The sequence below is a fragment of the Choloepus didactylus genome, chromosome 4, assembly GCF_015220235.1.
Source record: "Choloepus didactylus isolate mChoDid1 chromosome 4, mChoDid1.pri, whole genome shotgun sequence".
In the NCBI taxonomy this organism is placed as follows: Eukaryota; Metazoa; Chordata; class Mammalia; order Pilosa; family Megalonychidae; genus Choloepus; species Choloepus didactylus.
In genome coordinates this window covers 140,449,057-140,465,068 of record NC_051310.1, presented here as the reverse complement: position 1 = coordinate 140,465,068, position 16,012 = coordinate 140,449,057, and the positions used below count along the sequence as shown (strand labels likewise).

The 16,012-nt window shown below is 36.5% G+C and overlaps 1 protein-coding gene across 1 annotated transcript in view; it reads right to left on the bottom strand.

The window, feature by feature from the left end:
- The window catches only part of INO80 (INO80 complex ATPase subunit), a 143,984-nt gene extending 128,263 nt beyond the window's left edge, over positions 1-15,721 (bottom strand). The window contains exon 1 of the mRNA XM_037834278.1: positions 15,460-15,721. The gene's annotated coding sequence lies outside the window, so the exon portion shown is untranslated. The remainder of the gene's footprint in view (positions 1-15,459) is intronic.
- Positions 15,722-16,012: the final 291 nt, after the last annotated feature.

Here is a 16,012-nt window from a genome sequence, read left to right as displayed (position 1 = left end):
ATAGTATCTATACATTTCATTTCAGAATAGAAGAGAATATTTAAAAATATTGGTAATAAAAAGGAAGAGTGGGTCTTGTAAGGTTGAAAACCACTTTTTCTCTGATAGACTACTGTTTACTAGAATGGATTAAAGGAAGCTGATACTAACTTTTGCTTCAAAATACTCTGTATAAATCTCTGAAAACTTTTTAGACTATTCCTTTCTTTACTTTCCAATTCAAAACTTCTCTATTTTAAAAACTCTGTAGTCTACATGCATTATGATTGGATCTGATCTAGTGAAATCAGAGCCAAGGGTTACACCGGTAACTAAGCGGAGCTAAGGCAAAAATAGCAGGAACAGGGCCAAATAAATGAATTCCATAATTTTTTTTGACATTTATGAACATTTATATTGATCTCATGTTATAATAAGCATTCTTACACTTTCGTCTATGACCACACAGATTAACGTTTCTTGCATACACAAAACAGAACAGCTATGACAATTAGAGATAAATGCTTAATGCCCCTTCCTTTTCATGGATGATACAGTAACTGTGAGTGTTAAAATAATTTTTAAAATCCTATTTGTTGGGCATCCAAACACCTAGTTCATAGATCCCACTGACAGTTCAATTACCTCCAGGATGCTTCTAAAATTGTTGGATCCCTATGTTTACTATTCTCTCTTTTATTATTTACAAAAAGTAACACCACATGTTCTGGACTAAGACAAAGATGTGATAGAAAAGCACATCTTCTGATGAAAGGGCTTGTTAAGAAAGCCAATGGTATATACGAAAAAGGCTTTAAAAATAAAAAACACAGTTGGAAAAAATAACCATAATTTTTTCAAGAACATTTACACATCTTTTTAATTAGATTAACTTTACAAACAACTTGAGAGTTCTTTCATAATGAAATGCTGCTTTTCAAATTACATGACTTTATAGGCTATCTGTACATGAATCTTGAAATTGTTTACCTGCTATTGAAAAAAGTCTGTGTTTTACAGCTGGTTAATGTGTTGAAGCTTTATCTTTAACCAGGGTTAAACACACAAATTCCATAATATTTTAATAGATGAAAATAAGACTGTAAAGGAGTGACGAGTTATTTTTCACCTGAACACTTGCATAATGTTTCATTCACAGAGCCATTCAGTTACTGAACTCTAAATACAGGGTAGAAAACAGCATTTCCTTTAAGGAACTCTATTTCACAGAGTGGTAAGACTTGAACAAAAATAACTACAATAAAAAGTACACATGGGAAGTGACAAGAGATGTACAGATAATGTGCCATGGAAGTTCAGGAAAAAATGATTACTTGTGGGTGTGAAAACATGTTAAATGTTATACAAGGAGTTTATAACTCCTACTGACTGCATCCTTTATGAACATCTATTATCAGGGCCAAATAAATGAACTCTATGATATTTTAATAGATGTAGTTAAGACCATAAAAGAATGACAAGTTATTTTCAAATGAACATTAGAGTAACAGCAGTTTGGGAAATGGGAGATCCTTCAACGTATCTATATCCAAAACACAGAAAACGAAACATCTGACAATTTTGATATTAAAGTTAAGGCTTCTAACTTCCCACAATGAAAAGCTCAGGCACAGATGGCTCCACTGGTGAGTTCTACAAAATATCTAAGGGAATTAATATCAATCCTTCACCAACTCTTTCAAAACCCACAATAGGAAAGAACATTTGTCAACTCATTCTATGAAGCCAGCATTACCTTGATTCTGAAACCAGGCAAAGATATCCCAAGAAAACTACAGACCAATATTCCTTAGAATACAGATAAAAAAATCCTCAACAAAATATCAGCAAATCAAATCCAGCAATATATAAAAAGAGTTATACCACGGCCAAGTGGGTTTTATTCCAGGAATGGAAAGGTTTAACATCAAAAATCAATCAATGTTATATACCATATTTATAGGACAAAGGACAAAAATCACATGATCATTTCAATAGATACAGAATTTTGATTTGACAAAATATAACACCTGTTCTTGATAAAAACATTCAACGACCTAGGAACAGAAGTGAACTTCCTCAACTTGATAAAGGGCATCTATGGAAACCCATGGCTAAGATCATATTTAATGCTAAAAGACTAGAGTGCTATCTTGAGATAAAAAACAAGAGGATTAGAAACGTTAAACTTAACCTTTTCCTATTTGTACAGAGGTAATGCACTGTATTAAGTATGTAACGTCTTATCTACATGGGTTTGATCACAGAAACCAATAAAGCATTCTGTAAATAATGGAAAAAAAAACAAAAACAAACAACAAGAACAAAAAAAAAAAAAACAAGAGAAGAATGTCCACTTGCTTAACAGGGAGTCTGAACTTTCATCTTTAACCACTGCACTATAAGACTAAAAATGTCTGGAAGCATGCATACCATACAACTGAAGGTGTTTATTTCTCATCAAGGACTAGGGAGAAATCTCTACTTTTATTTTTTAATTTCAATATTTTTCAAAATTCTTATCATGTATATATATTTTTCAAATTACAAAGATGTTTTCAATTGAGGTATAATTTTCATACACTGAAATGCACAGATCTTGATTTTTTAACAAATGGACATACCTATATAACTCACATCACTAACAAGATACAGCAAGAATAGTTCCATGACCCAGAAAATTCTCTTGTGCTCCTTTCCAGTCAATTCCCACCAACTTGTCCCAAAGGCAACCACTGTTCTGATCTCTATCACCACAGACCTTGTATGCACTAAAATTTACACAGAGAATCATACTGCATGTACTCTTTTGTATCTGGATTCTTTCCAGATTCATCCATGTTGGTGCATGTTTCAATAGTTAGTCCTTTTTGTTGAGTCGAGTTCCATTCTATGAATGATTATACCACAGTCTGTTTATCTATTCACCTATTGATGGATATTTGATTTTTGTTTCTCTTTGGGTAAATTCCTGAGAATGCAATTGAGGGATCAGAAGATATGCTTACTTTATAAGAAACCAACAATTCTCCAAAATGGTTCTATTTTACATTCCCACCAATAATGTATGAGAGTTTTGCTGCTTCCCATCTTTGCCAATACTTGGTGCTACAATTTTTAATCTTTGCCATTCTATTGTGTATATAGTGATATCTTTTTGTGGTTTTAATTTGTATGTCCCTGAAGACTGATGAAGTGGAGCACCTCTTCATATACTTATTGGTCATATACTTAAATTCCTTTGTGAAATGTCTGTTCAAGTATTTTGCCCACTTAAAAAAAAAAGTATTTTTATTGTTGAACGGTAGGAGTCTTTTATGTAAACTGGATACAATTCCTTTGTCAAATATATTTATTACTAATGCATGTACATGGACTGGAAAATGCATTATTATTAAGATATCAATTCTCCCCTAACTCATCTGTAGATACTACAATTCCATTCTCAGCAGGGACTTGGAAGAAACTGACAAAGAGATTCTAAAATTTACGTGGAAATGCAAAGACCTAAAGTAGTCAAAACAAGTTTGAAAAAGATGAACAAAGTTGGGAGTTTACACTACCTTACTAAGACTTAATAAAAATTAGAGTAATCAAGATGGTATGGCATTGGCACAAGATAAACAAACAGACCAACAATAGAGAACAGAGTCCAGAAAGAGACCCACATTTATATGGTCAACTGATTAATGATAAAGTCACCAAAACATTCCAACAGGGAAAGGAAAGTTCAACAAATGGTGCTGAAACAAATGGAGATTCATATGGGGTATAAAAAAGAACCTCAAACCCTTACCTCACACTATACACAAAAATGAAATTAGAGATTCATCACAGACCTAATGTAAAGCTAAAACTTCTAAAACAAAGCACAACAGAATTCTTTGTGGCCTTGAGGTAGGTAAAAATTTCTTAAATAAGACACAAAGTATTAACTATAAAAGAAAATACTGATGAATTGACTTTGTCAATATTAAAAACTTCTGCATAAAAAAAAATCATTAACCTTGCTAAAAGAAATGAAAAAAAAAAGACCTAAATAGAGGGAAAGAAATTCCATGTTCACAGTTAAGAAGGCTAAATGTCGTTAAGATGTCAATTCTACCCAAACTGATCTACAGATTCAATGCAATACCAATCAAAATTCCAACAACCTACTTTGCAGAATTGGAAAGTTAGTTATCAAATTTATTTGGAAGGGAAGGGGGCCTTGAATTGCCAGAAACATCCTGAAAAAGAATAAAGTGGGAGAACTCACACTTCCTGACTTTATAAAGCTTATTATAATGCCAGTTATCAAAACAGCATGGTACTGGCATAAAGATAAGACATATTGATCCTTGGATAGAGGTGACAGTAGCACATTATTGTAAGTATAATTAACAGTGCTGAATGGTGTTTTGAATGTGATTGAAAGGGGTTGTTTCAAGTCGTGCATGTCACCAGAAGGAAAGCTATAGGTTAAAATATGGAACTTTATAACACAGTGAATGTTGCGGTAGACATTGTTTATGATTAACACTACTACAGACACAAATAAGTTCTTTCATGAACTAGTACAAATGTATGACATGTTAATAATAGAGTGGTATATGGGAAAAAAGTACCTATTGCAAGCTATGGACTATAGTTAACAGTAATATCTTAATATTCTTTCATCAACAGTAACAAATATACCACACCAATACCAGGGGTCAGTAATAGGGGGGGATCAGGGGAATGGGGTGTTTTGGCTTTTCCTTTTTTATGTCTATTTGCTATTTTTCTTTTCGGAGTAATGAAAACGGTCTAAAATTGAGTGTGATAATGACTGCACAACTAGCTGATGACACTGTGAGACACTAACTGTATACTTTGGATGGATTATATGGTATGTGAATATATCTCAATAAAATCTGCAGTTAAAAATTCATTAACCATTCTTTCTTGGTTTTACTCTTTATCAATTTGCAAAGATTATTAGAAAATTAGCTTGCAGAAGGCATTGCAAATAGTATGCAATAAAGCTAAGTGGCCCCCTTTGCAACTCCACACCAAATAAAGGCACAAATTCCCTCTAGAACGAAAGCCATAACTTTACAGGGTTCCTCGTGAAAGTGTTATGGTTCCAAGACCCCCCAGAATTACTCAAGAAGATCCTGGTATACTTTCTCCTACCCATCTCAGGTAAGAATTCAATTTCTAGACATGGCCCCGAAACTACTTTTTGTGCTCCTGCAGTACCAGCCTAAGATGCATACTAAAGGGTCTAATGACACATTATGCCACGCTTAACCAGCAACCCTTACTGGTAAAATAAGCAACAGCATTTTCCCCACCTCGCCACTATTTTACAGGAATCAACAACTTACTGTAAAAATAAAATGGACACACTAAATAATCTCCATTTCTCTTAGTTGGAAGAACAAAAATTAATGGATCTCTATCACTGTGATTCTTTTTTACTAAAGTTCTTTCTACATTGCCTTATTACCTGTTGCTTAATAAGTAAGGAATCATGCAATACCAGAATTAGTTGTAAGTCAAGTTAGTACCAGAATACTTCCCTTTGGTTCATAATGTGAATGTCTACTAATGCATATAGTATAATAAAACTGCTTTTCTTTAGTTTCCTTTCTAAAAGATATTAATTAAATTAAGTAAATAAAATGAATTAAGTTAAGAAAGCATATGGAAAAAATAATCCAAATACAAAAAGGGAATACATAATTCTGTACAGTATAAATATTGAAAATAAACTTAAATTCTCATTTTAAACATTTTTCTTCATACCAGTAAAATTTGTATCACTCCATTTAGTTGAAATAAAAGCTACCTGTGATTGTGTGATTGTGAAGACCTTGTGGATCACACCCCCTTTATCTAGTGTATGGATGAGTGGAGGAATGGGGATAAAAACTAAAGGACAAATGGGGTGGGATGGGGGGATGATTTGGGTGTTTTTTTTCACTTTTATTTTTTATTCTTGTTCTGGTTCTTTCTGATGTAAGGAAAATGTTCAGACACAGATTGTGGTGATGAACACATAACTATGTTATCATACTGTGGACAGTGGATTATATATCATGGATGATTGTATGGTATGTGAATGTATTTCAATAAAACTGAATTTAATAAAAAAAAAAAAGCTACCTGTGATAGTTCTTTAATTTGTTAACTTTAAACTATCAAAATATTGTTAGCAATTCTGCAAAAACTAATTGGAGGAAAACGTTTTTCATAAATATTTTAGAAAGAGATAAGAATTAGATTTGATAGGGCATTTGTTTTCTGCCCACCAAAATTATACCATTTTTACAAAAAAAAAGTCAATGGCTCAGCTGAAAAACATTTCTGCTTTCAGTGCAATGTTTTACAGTTAATCTTAACTATAAAAACAGCTTTAAAAGTCAGTCTCATCTGAATATATTTCAATAAAACTGAACTAAAAAAAAAAAAAAGTCTCAGTTGAAAGTAAAAGCTAGTTACGGTATGATGGAAGAAGTGAGAGGGCAAAGGATCTAACAAGAAATAAAAGCCCACAGTGTAACAGGCTTTACTGTGTTAGGTGCAGTAATACCACCTCATTTATTCTCACATCAGTCCAAATTTTATTCCCTTTTTAGATAAGTTAAATAACTTGCCCAAGCTCTTAGAATTCAGGTCTATTATAGGTGACTCCAAATCTCCAATTCTTCACCACGAGACTCTGCTATGGTATAACAAAAATAAAGACACCTCAAGACGAAGGTGACCATACCTCCAGCTGGTTTGCACAGGACAGTATCTGTGACTGTTGTCCCAGCGCAATTACTAACAGTACTCCTCCCTTTACTTTCAAAAGCAACAAATTATTGGGTCACACTATTCACGAAAAAGAAGGGGTACATAAAATGCCCCTTACATTATAGCTGAACCCCACTTTCCATTCAAGTAACTGAGTATTTACTAGGCAGCTACTACATACCAAAGGCTGAACTAAACATGGGGAGAAAAAGACCCACTTGCATGGAGCAGAGACAGGCAGAGCCCTCCATGTGGAGGCCAGAAACAACTTGTTCCACTGAAGGTATTACTATATGAGCATGGAAATAGTCTAACAAAAAAAAAAGCAAGCTTAGCGTTTACTGAAAGCACAAAATTCCAAGGAAGTGGCAAAGTGAAAACACTTTAGCCTACCTCACAGGTATATTATGAGAAATGAGAAAGTGCTTACTCACATTTTTCCTTCCCTACTTTTCTTCCTTAATGAAATCTAAATATTATTTCCTAAAATGAAATACATTACAAAGGACAAAAACATCAATTTTGCTTTCTTCTAGGAAAGAATCATTTCACCTTCCTAGAAGAAAATCTTCAACAAGTTGAGGAGGAAAAACATCTTATCAGAATAATAAAAGAAATAGCTTTACTAGCAAAACTGCCTTAGAGGCGTTTTGTAGTACAGACCACAGAACATTTGGTCAAAAAAGATTAATCCCTGTTTATGAAGCACTTAGGGTCTAAATATTGAAATCAGGCTGCATTAGAGGTCCTCTAAGACTAGACTGTATTTCATAGTTCTTTGGTGAAAAGAACCCAATCTGAATGAATAACAATTTATCCAATCAAAAGTTTGAAAACACAGCTAAACATCCCTCTCACTGACGAATCAGTGACTTCAACAACTTTCACAGCTAGATCCATTAAAACACTTCCTTTTTCAGGGAATGAGGTAGCTGAGAAAGATGTTCTTGTAGAAGAGATAAATTAAAGGACTGAGTTCTAAGCTCAGAAAACCGTGAGCAACTGAGTTCATTCCTTAGCAAAAGGAAGGTAACATTAGCTTACTTGACAGTTACTTGTGAAAAACAGGGATCCTGTCCAAGTACTGGGAAAATTTGATTATCAGTTCCCATACAGTTAGCCCTCCATTATTATGACATTATTATGACAGTGATATTGAGAGGTATGAAATATAAACAGTCACCCTAAAACAGCTAATATTCCAAACTTTACTTTTATATACAGTTTTTCTATACTAAGAGTCAGTTTTCATTTAGTAGTGGGCACACTATCTGGGGTGGGTGGCAACAGAGAAGTTGCGAAGAATTGTGTTCCTCCAAAGGAAGTCTGAGAACTGAAGCTCAGGTAATGCATCCTAGGGACAAATCACCTGTAAATAAGCATGAGATGAACTGAACACTGAATGGATCCTGTTTTTCAATCTCTAGATATGTCAGCCACTCAGACCTGTGATGATTATACGAAAACCAAATACAATTTACTCATTCTCTAAACTCCATAATCTACACAATTTGAATGAGGGTATGTGTATATCATACCAGGTACTGGTTAAACACTTGTTAAATTAATATTAGACTTTTTCCTCTATTTGGAAAGTCTGGGGGGAGAAAAACCCTTAAAGGTCAGACATTCCATTACAAAGAATTCCAAGTGAGGTTACAAATTCTTAGATTTTGTTGTATCAAATACTACTGTAATAAGGACGCAACACACACACATTCTACTGAGAGCTATGTGCCAAACATTCTATATCCATATGCATTCTGCATATGTATTAACTCATTTAATACTTAAATGTGGTAGATACTATCATTACCCCCTTCTTATAAAAGAATTGAAGTTCAGTAACTTGTGCAAGGTCACAGAGCCAGAAGTAGCAGAACCAAGATTTTAATCTAAAATGTCTGACTGCAAAGCTCTACATTCTTAACTACTCCAATAGTATTTGAAGAACCTCTAGCGAATCAGAGACATCTAGGGCATAAAACTATACCATTGTAATATTTCAAGCAGTTATTTAAATTTATTCAATTATTTATTTATATCACAGACTCATGGATATTCATTTTACACTTTGGGTTATAATCCAATACTATTTTATTTTCTGCTCAAATTGTTCCAGGTTAAGCTACTGGGAGCTCTTTCAGTTGGCTTCTGTGCTCCTCTGACATACCCCCATCAGGTTATGGATCAGGTATGGATTTTTGTTTTAGTTGTTTTTGGTTTTGGGGGGGTAGCACAAGATGCTCCAGATTTACCTTTTATATTTCCTGCCCCAGTCCTGAAATCAGCCATTTTTCCAAGGAGCCCTGGTTTCTTTTATTGAAGAATGGCATTAGAAACCAAGATCTGGGCTCCTGGGGCATTATTCTCTTAACACTTTCAGCTGGCATAGTACAGAAATATATGTGTGTATACTAACCCAAGTATGTATACATATCTACAAATATTTCTACATGTAATTATCTGTATCTATATTAAGCTAAACATAAATTTGTACTAATGTCTCCAACTCCATCATCTATTACCACATGGATCATTCTAGTCCTTTAAATTCCTGCTCCAAAAGTGACAAACCTAACTCAAACCATCCACCATCCACTTAGTTGTTCAATTCCAGAATATGTGTATAGCAGTACCAGAATTGTTCACCCATACCCCTGTGGGAAAGTACAGTGCTTATGCACAGCTCCTTTTTCCTACAGTCTGAAATTCCACTCACTTCCGAAGTTATTCAGGTCAGGTCCTCTCCTCACCCCCACCCCTCAGCCCCCAGCCTTTTCATTAAGGTTGTTTCATACATCTGTAATACAATTAAATTCTCTTGTCACAGTCTGCATTCGTTTCTGGTATCCCCCAACCTCCTAAATTATTTTTTTTTAATTTGCACACATGAAGGTTCACTCTTTGTGCTCTAAAGTTCTACGGGTTTTGACAAATGCATAATGTCATGCATCCACCATTACAATATCATAAAGAAAAGTTTTATCAAGCAATATTTTAACTGAATTAAATGGTACTACCACCCTCCATGGAGGCAGCATGGTAGGGTATAAAGAGAAGCTGAGGTCAAGAGTTGTGAGCTAACACCATTAACAAGACACAGATAAGACTTTAGGACTATTAATTATCCTCTCAGGGTCCCAACTGCCTCACCGAAAAATGAGAAGATCCAATTAGATGATAATAACATACAGCATTTATTAAAAGCACTTCACGTGAGTTATCTTATTTATTTCTAAATCTCTATAAAGTAGGTATTATTTTCACCACTTAAAAGATGAAATTAAGGCTGAATTAATTCTTAATTCCTCTAGGTCAAGTAACTTGCACAAGATCACCTAGCGAAGGAGTGGTAGAGCCATGACTCTAGAGCAGGGATCTGCATACTACAGCCCGCAGGCCAAATCTAGCCTGTTGCCCATTTTTGTAAATCCTGAAAGCTAAGCAAGACTTTTACCTTTTTATATGGTTGAGGAAAAAAATATATATATATATTTTGTGACACATGAAAATTATATGAAATTAAATTTTCAGTGTCCATAAATAAACTTTTATTACAACACAGCCCCATACATTCATTTACATATTGACTATGGCAGCTTTTGCTCTTCAGTGGGAGTTGCCTAGGTACAACAGAGAAGAAGTGGTCTGCATAGCCTAAAATATTTGCTATCTGATCCTTTACAGAAAAAAGTCTCCTGACCCTAGCTCTAGAGCTTGGTCTGCTAACTACTAATAATCTAAGAATGATTTCTAAAAAGGCAAACTATTACTAACATTAGAATGACATCCTATGCAGAAATATTTTAGAGTCTGAAGGTTTAATGTTGCAAAATACCACCTCTTTGTTTCAGTTATAATCTGAAATAGAAAGATATTACTATTAGCATTTACTAATATATTCATTATTCTTTATTGATATATTTTCCATGCCTTATCTAAAAAGAGATTTGAGATTTTCTATTCCTAATAAAAAGGTTCTGATCTCAATACTTCATAAATTAAAAATGTAGATCAAACTGATTAGACATCAAAATAAAATGGTACTTAAAATTGTTAAGGGCGCTGTGTGGGAGCTACCATTCTGAGCATTTATATATACTCATTCATTTCTCACCATCATCCTCTATGAAGTAGGGACTACTATTATCCTTATTTAACAGATGAGCAAACTGAGGCTTAAACAGCTTCCAGAGGCCATATAGTTAGGAAGAGAGAGAGCCAAAATTTGAGATCATTTGGCTCTAGGATCTTAGAGGGGCTCTGCTATATACTTCAATGCTGCTGGATTACACTGCTTCTGTTAACAAGGCAGATTAGGGCTTCTAAAACAAATGACAAGAATTAGTCTCAATTTACTTTTTAAAAACAAACAAAATCTAAATGCTATTAATTCATATCAATGCCTCAAGAGAAATATTTAGGTTTATACTTCTCTACGGTACTTACAGTTTGTATAATTTTATGTTTACCTTTGCAAAGCCCCTCTATACTCTCCATACATACATTCACAATTGGATTAATTCTCTTGCACATCCCACCAAGTCTATCATAGTCCCTTGAGTATAGCAGATGCTTAACAAATGGTTGTTGAGGATCAAAAAGCATCCAACAGGAATTCAGTAAATATTTATTGAGTGAATGAATGAGTGAAATAAAGAGCTTCAAAAACCATCAGGTCCAAGGATTATTAAATGGTTTGTTGACTTGAACTGAACTAAGGCTGGATCACAAAAGTTCCAGTTTTAGTAATTCTTAAATTATGTCTGGTCTATTCTTGAGCCTAAACCTTCTGGGCTAACACATTTCATAAACAAACCACTCATTATTGAAAACCTGTCAAGCAATATTCATCTTTCAAGCTAGTTCTAATTTTCCAGGATTATAATCCATGCTTTTCCTAACTCAATAACATTTGATCACAGTTCATCCCAATCTTCATCATTCTATTCTGCAAATTTCTTTTTTATTTTCATGAGAACCTTACTATTGCCTTCAACATTTTGGCTGCCATTTTCTGGTAACTTCCCTCCTGCTTAATTTGCTCTTTCTTGAGGTGCAAGATTTGGAATCCAATCAACAGTCTGAGAGTAGATATATTGTGGTTTCTTACAATGATACTGCACTCCATTTTCAAATTTTATTTCTCTTAATCCTCTAGGTAATGACCAACCAGCACTTTATTGGCCTTTCTGGCAATCCACTTAGGCAACAAATTCAGGGATAAACTGATCACTTGGCTTAGCACCATCCCCTACCCCCATTTTTTGTTTTTTACCATTTTGAGACCCACTTGTCATTTTTTGTTCATGCATACAGCTATGAAAGATTTATTCCCAGTTTACCCTACTCAGCTAACTTCTTACCCAGAAAAGCTGTCACATGCAAACCTGCAGGCACTTTATTTGCTCCTTTACAAGAACTTAGTCTCAGCGTCCATCAGTCCCAAAAGGTGTCCTCTATTCTTGAATACTTCATCCAGAAGTTGTTCCTACTGTACAACAGATTACTTCCTCTCTTCCAAAATCAAAGCTAAATATATTTCATTATCTTTGGTATGTTAATTTCTTCATGTGCTGAGTGTTTTATACTTAATATGCTATTTAATCTCAGAAGTGAAACTTACTATTCCCACTCTGTACAAATAAAAATTAAAACTTAAAAAAGTTGAGTAACTTACCCAGTAAATGGTACTGCTGAGATTCAAATCCAAGTCTTTTTAAGTCCAAACCCAATGTTTTTCCACTACACTATCAGGTTTCTTTTTAGCTAAACTACTACTTGTTCTTCCTCTAAGAAGTCATGTCCATGTTTGAGTCAATAATCCTACTTCTTGTTACAGAAACCATTGGTTTGCCCCATATGATATAACTAGCTATGTGTCCAGTCTCCTTGGAGCAGGGGTTCTTAAACTAGGGTCCATGAACTTGGATGGAAAAAAATTTTACATGTTTATTTTCACTAACCTATAACTGAAATTAGCACTTCCTTCAATTCTGAATGTAGGCAATAAGCTACAGTAGCATCAGCAAGACCATTACTAGATTTTTAAATTTAATTCAATAATAAAAAGCAAATTTGCATTTTAAATATAACTGCACTTTAAACATTTAAGTCATATTCTGTGAAAAGGTTCATAAGCTTCACTAGACAGTCAAAGGAGTCCAGGGCATACACAAACAAATATAACAACCCTGCTCTAGAGACCATCACACAGATTCTTGTAGTGAATTCACCTCACACAGTTTACTGATTTTCCTCTGTTCTATAAAAATATGGGTAGTATTTAGTTCCTGTGATTAATTTATATCTACTTAGTCAACTACATTTTCTATCATTGATCTCCTAATTCTGATCTAACAGAAGGAAAATTCCCTTATGTACTTCTCATTAAAGACATGAGTATTAAGTTTCTTTGCAACCATCTTTTCAACCCTAAGTAAACCTACTGTATCATGATCAGCAAGTGAATCTAATGTTTCTATAACTGAATTTTTGACAATGTAGATAAAGAATCTTACTGATAACTTTAGACTCCTTTACAAAATACACTTCAGAATATTTTTGGGAAGGCAGAAGATTCTCTACAGAAAAAGAATCCTGACGGTTATTTACTGGCTATGTGACTTCACTAGGTTTTAATTTTCTCATAAGTAAAATAGGGATATCTACCACAAAGGGCTCTGTGAGGATTAAAATAATATAAAAAGTACCTAACATAGTGACTGGCTCATGGAAGTGTTTAATAAATATTCACGCCTATGCCTTTTCCATTCTCTTCCTACATGCTACAGCCTATCCTATCAAAATTCTTATACTTGAGATCCAACTTTAAAATTTGTCACCACTTCACTTATTGTCCTATTAACTGAAAGCTTCCTGTTAACCCTATCCCATTCTGACCACTCTAAAATTCACTGCATCCCAGTATTTTTATCTTGTGTGTGTTTCTGTGTTGACATGTTAAGTCCCCAAGCTTATTTTTAACTTCTTGTGGGCAGAAAAGGTATCTACTATTCCTCCCCAAGCCACGTGTCTACAAAATTAACTGGCAGTCAAAAGCTGTTATGATCCCTTCCCTTGGTAATACTACGACAAACTTTCATTTAGTGAAATAACTGAATAATTTATGGTCTGTTGCTTAGCCTTAATCACATTTCCACCTTGTTGTAGTCAAAATGTTTTTATTAGTCATAATTATTTCTAATCACACTCATGGTCTTTATAGTAATTTCCTATCAAAAGACGCAGATTTTCTTTTTTTTAAGTTACTGGATTCTTCTGAAACAAAATATAGAAAAAAATAACACAATACACTAAAAAAATGGGAGCTAATCCCTTAAAAATATAATTCATTTCAGAATCGAGGAGGTATGCAACCTTTACCATACATAATAATCTCAAGTTGTTATTTTGTAAGAACTTTAAAATTAGAAGCATAACATGCAACCAGAAAGGAATATTATTCAGTAATAAAAAGGAAAGAAGTACTAATACATGTTACAAATGGAAGAACCTTGAAAATTATCATGTTAAAGGAAAAAAATCCAGTCACAAAAGAGCACATATTGTATGATTTTGTTTATGGAGAGTGACGGACAATGGGTACTGGGCTTCTTTATGGGGTGATGAAAATGTTCTGGAATTAGGTGGTGGTGATAGTTGTGAATATACTAACGATAACCACTGAATTGTACCCTTTAAAAAAGTGGATTTTATTATATGTGAATTATATCTCAATAAAACTGTGTTGTTTTGTTGTTGTTTTTAAGTCTCCACCATTAAGTTACAACGATAATTTCCTCGGTAAAGGAAATCCTGAAAGTCACTCATTGGAAAACTAAGCTAGATAACGGTGATGGCAGTGAGGTCAACCTCCAACTTCCCTCTCCCATTCCTACCAACAAGTTTCTGAACACGGAACTAACGACAGTGTGTGAATCGATGAAGAACACGGGGCACAGGCGGCTATTAATTAAAATAGGGAGTGCCTTCTTAGGCTCTATCACTCCTAAACTGTAGGGGGCTTCCACTCTTGGTGATTACGGAAGTAGTGGTTTTCATCAGCAAGCGCAAGAAGGAATGTCAAAGTAGGATGACACTTGCCTAGATGCCCTGCAAAAGCCCGAAACAACAGAAGGGGTGTCACCTACACACTTCTAAGTCGGTGCACGTGTTAGCCAGCCCCGACCCAACAGCATCACCAACGAGCAGAGAGCACCATTCACCCAGATCCCAACTTGCTCCCCATAAACTGACACTTAACACACTACCAAGCCTTTAGATCTTAATTTGTTTAAAAAGAAATCCTCACTCGGTTTCTACTGGGGCCCAACTAGCCCCCGCCCTGCCCCACCCCACCCCCAAACCCACACACGTGTTAGCCGACACCGCCCCACTGGGTCCCACGTGCACCTGGTCTAACACACTCCCCACGTGTGGGCGCCCCACGGGCTTCCTCAAGTAACTGAGGTCACCGTGTGACCCCCGACTCTCCAGAGGTATGAAAGGGGAAGGACGAGGCCCAGTTCTCTAAGGTCCCAACCCTGCGGGGAGTGTCCACACCCATCCTCCCTACTAACCCCAACAAATCCGAAGGCTGGGGGCGACGGCCCCTTTAAGACGCGGCCCAGTCGTCGCCCTCAGAGAGGGGCGCAACCCGGCCTACACAAGCCCCCCCTCCGTTCGCCCGCCCACATCTAGTCGCCTCACCTCGGGCCGCCGGGCCCCGCCGCCGCGGCGGCGGCGGAGGGGGGGCGGGGTGCGGGCGGGGTCCGGAGGGGGGGGTCGCCCCGCCGATGGTGAAGCCGCAGCTGGCTCGCTGAGGCCGTGGGACGGTGACTGCGTTGGACGTGGACGCTCCTAGCTCGCTCCCTCGGCGGCTCCTGGGACCCCAAGATGGCGGCGGCGCTGAGGCGGCTGCGGGCGCTGGGCCGGCGGCGGCGGCGGCCACTTTCACTCACTGAGAGGAGCGGAGCAGGGACACGGGGAGCCATGGCGGGGGGGAGGAGAGGCGCCATAGCCAGGCCAGAACAATCGAGCCGCTACTCGTCTGGCTAACCTCCGCCCCGCCCACGTTCACCCCTAGCTGCCAGCCCGTGGCCGCCCGCCGTGCCACGGCCGTCCGCCTCGTGCAGCCCGTACCCCGCCGCTGCCGCTTGATGCCCCACGCGGACCGGGGTTCAGGGGGAGACTCTGATCCATGCTATCTGAGTGCAGATTGGTCGAGGCTGGGACTGGCGAAGATTGCCGAAAGGCGGCGGGG